The sequence below is a fragment of the Apostichopus japonicus genome, chromosome 1 (genome assembly GCF_037975245.1).
Source record: "Apostichopus japonicus isolate 1M-3 chromosome 1, ASM3797524v1, whole genome shotgun sequence".
Taxonomy (NCBI): Eukaryota; Metazoa; Echinodermata; class Holothuroidea; order Aspidochirotida; family Stichopodidae; genus Apostichopus; species Apostichopus japonicus.
Genome location: NC_092561.1, coordinates 17745559 through 17751558, shown reverse-complemented (window position 1 = coordinate 17751558; position 6000 = coordinate 17745559).

Genomic DNA, 6000 nt, shown 5'->3' with positions numbered 1-6000 from the left:
CGTCTGGCAAGGGTGTTGTTCAATAACAACTTCCCGACATGGACGTTAAATGGATGTGTGCCGAGAGATTGGCTTCGGTCAGCTTGCGAGTCTATAAGCCTCCATGGCTTCTTTCGCGAGTTCCTGCTTGCGGGAAGATCACATATACATACATACATACATACATACATACATACATACATACATACATAGTATTTCAGGACGTTAACATTGTTGCACGAAATATTTTCGACATTAGCTCATAAATCTGAGCTGGTGATCTTTTCAACTGATAACTTGTTCATTCTAACCCTGAGGAAAACTTATTATTTCCAGTAATATTTGGATTAGTATTACACCTGTGAATTCTCCCCTATTTTGAAATCCATATCTTCACGTCGCAGCCACATCCCTTGTTACATTCAATATTAACTACCGGTGAAAAAAAAAGTGTTTTTGTGGCATCTTCTTTTTGCAATCAAGGACGATTTATATCTAACATAACACTACTAAGAAATGTCAAGAATGACTGATAGGCCTACTTTATTATTTACTACAGTTGTCTTCGCACGGATTCGATAGGATATGACGTCACAAAGAAAAACTTTGTTATGCAATTTAGGGAATACCCCTTCTTGCAACACATCGCATTGAATTTGCGATGACATAAAGGGAGCAATTAATATTGTCCCTCGTGTAAAGGGAAGCACGTGTCGTTCTGTTCAAAGGTAATAAGGTTGCTACCAGGACCTTAGCTGGTGGTCAAAGGGGGGAGGGGGTTGGCTGGAGGGGGAAACAGGACCGAAAGCTGGAATTCTGAGTTGGAGGGGCAGGAACAATGTAAGGAGAGGCATCAACAATTGATATAAGGGCAAAATACACATGTACCGTAACTTCCCAGGAAAAAATTTACCTCAAATTTACCGCGGTAACATACCACACTTTTACCCCGGTAAAACCGGGGTAAAAACACGGTAAATTTGTTGTACATTACCGCGGTGTTTTTGCCCTATGGAGGTGGTAAACCGCGGTTTACCGCAGTAAATTACCACAAATTTACCATGGTTTTACCTCACTTTTACCCCAATTTTACCGCACTTTACCACGGTGTTACCATACTTTTACCGCACTTTTACTACACTTTTACTACGCTTTTACCCCAAATTTACCACAGTTTTACCGTTCTTTTATCCCAATTTTACCGTATATTTACCACGCTTTTACCACAGTTTACCGTTCCTTTACCCCAATTTTACCGTAGATTTACCACGCTTTTACCTTAGTTTTACCTCAATTTACCATACTTTTACCATACTTTTACCACATTTTACCCCAATTTTACCGTAGATTTACTACGCTTTTACCTTAGTTTTACCTCAGTTTACCATGATTTTACACTAATTGCAGGACAGTTTTACCTTAAATTGAGCATGATTTTGTCCTTATTTCAATTAGCATGTACACCATATATTCCTTTGAATTTCACCCATCAGTGTACCGTATTATGATTTGGCTATATGCCGTTACCCTTATTGTAATGGTTGTATGCCTGACATATAAGTCCTCAGTTGTAGAATGCATCAGTTTTTAATTCATCAAATCCATGGAGGTTTCACACATGAGAAAGCTTTGATGAATTTCATTTACCCTAGCTGGTATGATTCCTGACTCTCTTCTTTTGACTTGATTGGTAGTCCAGATTGGACTTTTGATCTCTTATTGTCCTCAAAGACTTGTTTTAAATGGAAAGAGTACTCTGAACATAATTACATAGACTTGTCAAGTCATTTATTGGACCTGACAGAGAATACCCAAATCTGAGGACACTGATTGGTCAATTTTTGTGTGCCACAGTGTTGAGGCACAGAACCTATGCCTTATGTGTGCTAGTTTATATAGTTCCTTTTTTATTTTAAAGGCTTTTAGGTTCTCCCTAATAATGAAAAAAGAATTAATTGTTGTCTCCTCTCAAATATATCAGGGATTCCATGAAGGAATTCTCTATGTATCTATCCTCTGCTTGTTTTTTTTTAGGAAAAGAGATGCATACTATAACATATAAGAATAGCAGTTTGTCTCTCTTCTTTATTCAACTCATATCCACAGGTAATTTATATTGCCAACATTAAGATATGAGTAGAACAAATGGTTTGTCATATCAGTATTGCAAAAATATGGGACAAAATCATGGAAAAATTGCTGTAAATGTACCATCATGTTTCATAGTGTGACCCATATATGTTCTACTGTGGTACAATTATGGTAAATTTACCATAGTATAATTGCACCGTATAGTTTTACCCTATTTTTACTGTGGTTAATCATGGCACAATTGTAGGAATTTCACATATGTAGTTTATGTACCATATAAACTTACCCTACTTTTACTACAGTAATATCATGGTAAAACTATGGTAAATTTACCGTAGTAAATGTACCACACTTTTACCCTACTTTTACCGCGGTAATACCATGGTAAAACTGTGGTTAATTTACCGTAGTAAATGTACCGCACTTTTACCCTACTTATACTGCGGTTATATCATGGTAAAACTGCGGTAAATTTACCGCAGTAAATGAACCACACTTTTACCCTACTTTTACCGCGGTAATACCATGGTAAAATTGTGGTAAATTTACCGTAGTAAATGTACCACACTTTTACCGCGGTAATACCATGGTAAAACTGCGGTAAATTTACCGTAGTAAATGTACCGCACTTTTACCCTACTTATACCGCTGTAATATCATGGTAAAACTGCGGTAAATTTACCGCGGTAAATGTACCGCACTTTTACCGCGGTAATACCATGGTAAAACTGCGGTAAATGTACCGTAGTTGATTTTACCACAATTTTACCACACATTTACCCTATTTACCACACATTTACCATAGTTTACCGCGGTAAAATTAGGGTACTTTTTTTGCTGGGTTGTAAAGGTGTTGTATACATGATGCAGGGCACAGAAGGTTGTGTTATGGGAGGGGGACTTTAAACATTAAACTATGGACAAAAATATGACATAATCTGTTTGCGTGGTTTCACCGAGGCATTTTCACGAAGTTAAGCAGATAAGCCAATATCAGTTGACAAAGAAAAATATGTTCTTCCAGGGGCGTATCCAGGGGGGGGCGCAACAGGCGCGCGCCCCCCCTATTGGCCGTCACCAAAAAAAAAAAAAAAGTTTAGCAAAAAAAAAAAAAAAAATTGATGACGACCTTTATGTGAGATGTCGGTGATCGCTCAACCCCCCCCCCCCCCCCTCCCGTATGCTTTATTTTTTGTTTGCCAAAAAAAGGTTCTGGCGAAGTTCGGCGGCATAATAGTTTTAGAAACATAGATAGTAATTGTGTTTGTATTATCACTATAACCACTAAATGACATGCCAGCCATACTAAATTGTGCATTTTGTGTCCATATTTACTGGAAATGTTGCTTATTATTAAGGTCGAAAAATGGATCACATATGGCCATGGGCGGCGATCCTGGGTGGAGGGGGGATATATCCCCCCATGAAAATGACAGGGGCAATTTTCCCAAAATAACACCCGAAATTAAAAAAAAAAGTATTTTGGATCCTGATTATGAGATATTTCGGACATGACATCCCTATTTTAAAATTGGGTATATGCCGCTTGGAAACCTCGGGAAGTGCCGTTTCCGGCCATCTAGAGGGTTTGTTAATCCCAAAATTTTCTTGTACGATTCGCGCCAACTCATGGTGGCGCTACGCTTAGATAGTCAAAAAGGTCATATCCCCCCCCCCCCCCCCCACTCGGAAGTACGGATCACCGCCCATGCATATGACACCATTTTGCATTTCAGCCCTTCTTTGAAAGCAAAAATTGTACACCCCTCCCCTTAGACCCATCCCCCAGGACGGCGATCATTCATGCCTGGCGCCCCCCCTATTGGAAAATCCTGGATACGCCCCTGTTCTTCTGATTTGATATAGGCAGCCATGTTAACGTTATAGTGACACCATGGTCCTTATATTATTTATGAGTATTTTCGGACTTTGCAACAATGGAAGCGAGTTGGTAAATACGGGACATTTTAAATCTGCGACATACAGGTTACGTAAATAGCCTAGCCTTCCATGGTCATGAAATTAATCTTTCCGTCTATGATATATAAAACACTTAACCGTCACGTGGTTAAATGTTACCGTGGTAACCTACAACCAAATATTCTCTTGATTTCTTCTTTAATTTATTCTCATTCCTGTTTTTTGGTTCCTGCTTTGTTTGTTTTCTTTTCTATTTTTTCAACAAACTGTCCTAAGCCAGCAGGGCAAAGGCTTGGTTCAGCGGTTAGAGTGTTCGCCTCACAATCCTTAGGTTCCATGATCAAACTTCCGTCAGGAGCCAGATTCTCTTGACCTATTTAAACGTGCAGTGCAGTGGTTATGTGCGGAGCCTTCCGGGATTTGGTATATCTGGTTTGTGAACTTGAGAAAAGGGGTTTGTTTCTGTTCTTCACTTGGTTGCGAAACAACTTTGTTCGTCATGGCTGGCTGCACTGCAAGTAATGTCGAATGGGGTACCTTTGCCTACCTCAGTATTTGAGAAAGTGATCAGGACGTTAAATGGCGGTGCTCCCAGCGACTTCTCACCCTCGTTATCATCTGAACACTTATCGAAAAAAGAAGGCTTGTAATAAACTGGTGTTCATCCACGATCTAACACTGATAGAGTCTCAAATAAGCTATGGTAAGGGTTCCTGATCCTTGGGTCTCTGAACTAAGTTTCTCGTGATTTGCTTTCATTTTTGTATTTCCTATTTGGGAATCCTTTTCAAAAAGGTCTCTACCTTCCTTGCGGGTTCGGTCACATCACCTTATATATTATAATATAATGTTGTATTATTCGCAATCACAGTATGAATCTTTTACTCAAAAGCAGCTGAAGAATTGACATTTCTATCCTTGACTAACTTCAAGGAACGGTGGGTCATGTGACTTTGATTTATGAAGGTCAATTACAAAATTACCTCAAGATTTTCCGACGGACAAAATGAACCCACGGTACATTCTGTACTTCAAATTGGCAGTATTGGAAATGTCCTTTTTTTTTAACAAAAGCCCAATTTTGATGACAGTTTCTTTATTTTTGAACGGAAAGACTCCTTTTCATACAAAAGAGTAAGATAAAAGAGAAAAGAACTTTCTACTGGCCAAAAGGGGCTCAACTAATTTATAGAAAGGGACAGTTCTGAGATGTTTTGTTTCACAAACGATTCAAAATCCGAACAGGCTCAAAAATTCACTTGTCCTGAATTATAGGATGAAAATCCCGAACTAGGACTGTGGCGATGAAATATTTATAAAGTTTTTTTTTCTTCAAATACCCCAAAGGACTGTCACTATAAAATCCTTTAAAATGCTCTGACGAACTGATTACGACATACACAGTGACATTACGAAAGAGCGCCATCTATTTATAAACGAATCTAAAGTTACTTTTGAGAAACTGACAATAAAAAATCTCATTTTGCATTTTTCTATATAGTTTATTATAATTTATAATTATTACTGACAATGTAAGTGCATGTACAAAACAAGAATCTGAAATATAATTTGGCAAAATATAATCATATTGGTGGTCAGTACTCATTATGGATGTTACATGATAATACTAAAGGATTACAACATGAGGCAGAAGACATATACCAGTGGCGGAGCGTCCATACAGTCAGGGGGTCGATGCCCCCTGACGGACACAAATGGACTGCTGGCGCCCTTTTCAGCTTTTTACCACTTTTTACTTATTCGCGAGTATTCACTTTTGTATTGCGCTCTCATCTACCTATTGACATTTGTCACATTTTGTTGGCGATGACACCTATTTATTCTTCGTTTATCTGCAAATAAACAAGGCAAGGAAAGGGTCATTTCCGGCGATCTAGGAAGTATCTTTACTCAAAAAATTTCTGTAGGCTCCGCGCCAACCTGTGGTGGCGCTCCGCTTAGTGTCGTGAGCGCCCCTACAGACCATTCTCGCCCCCCTTGACCAATACC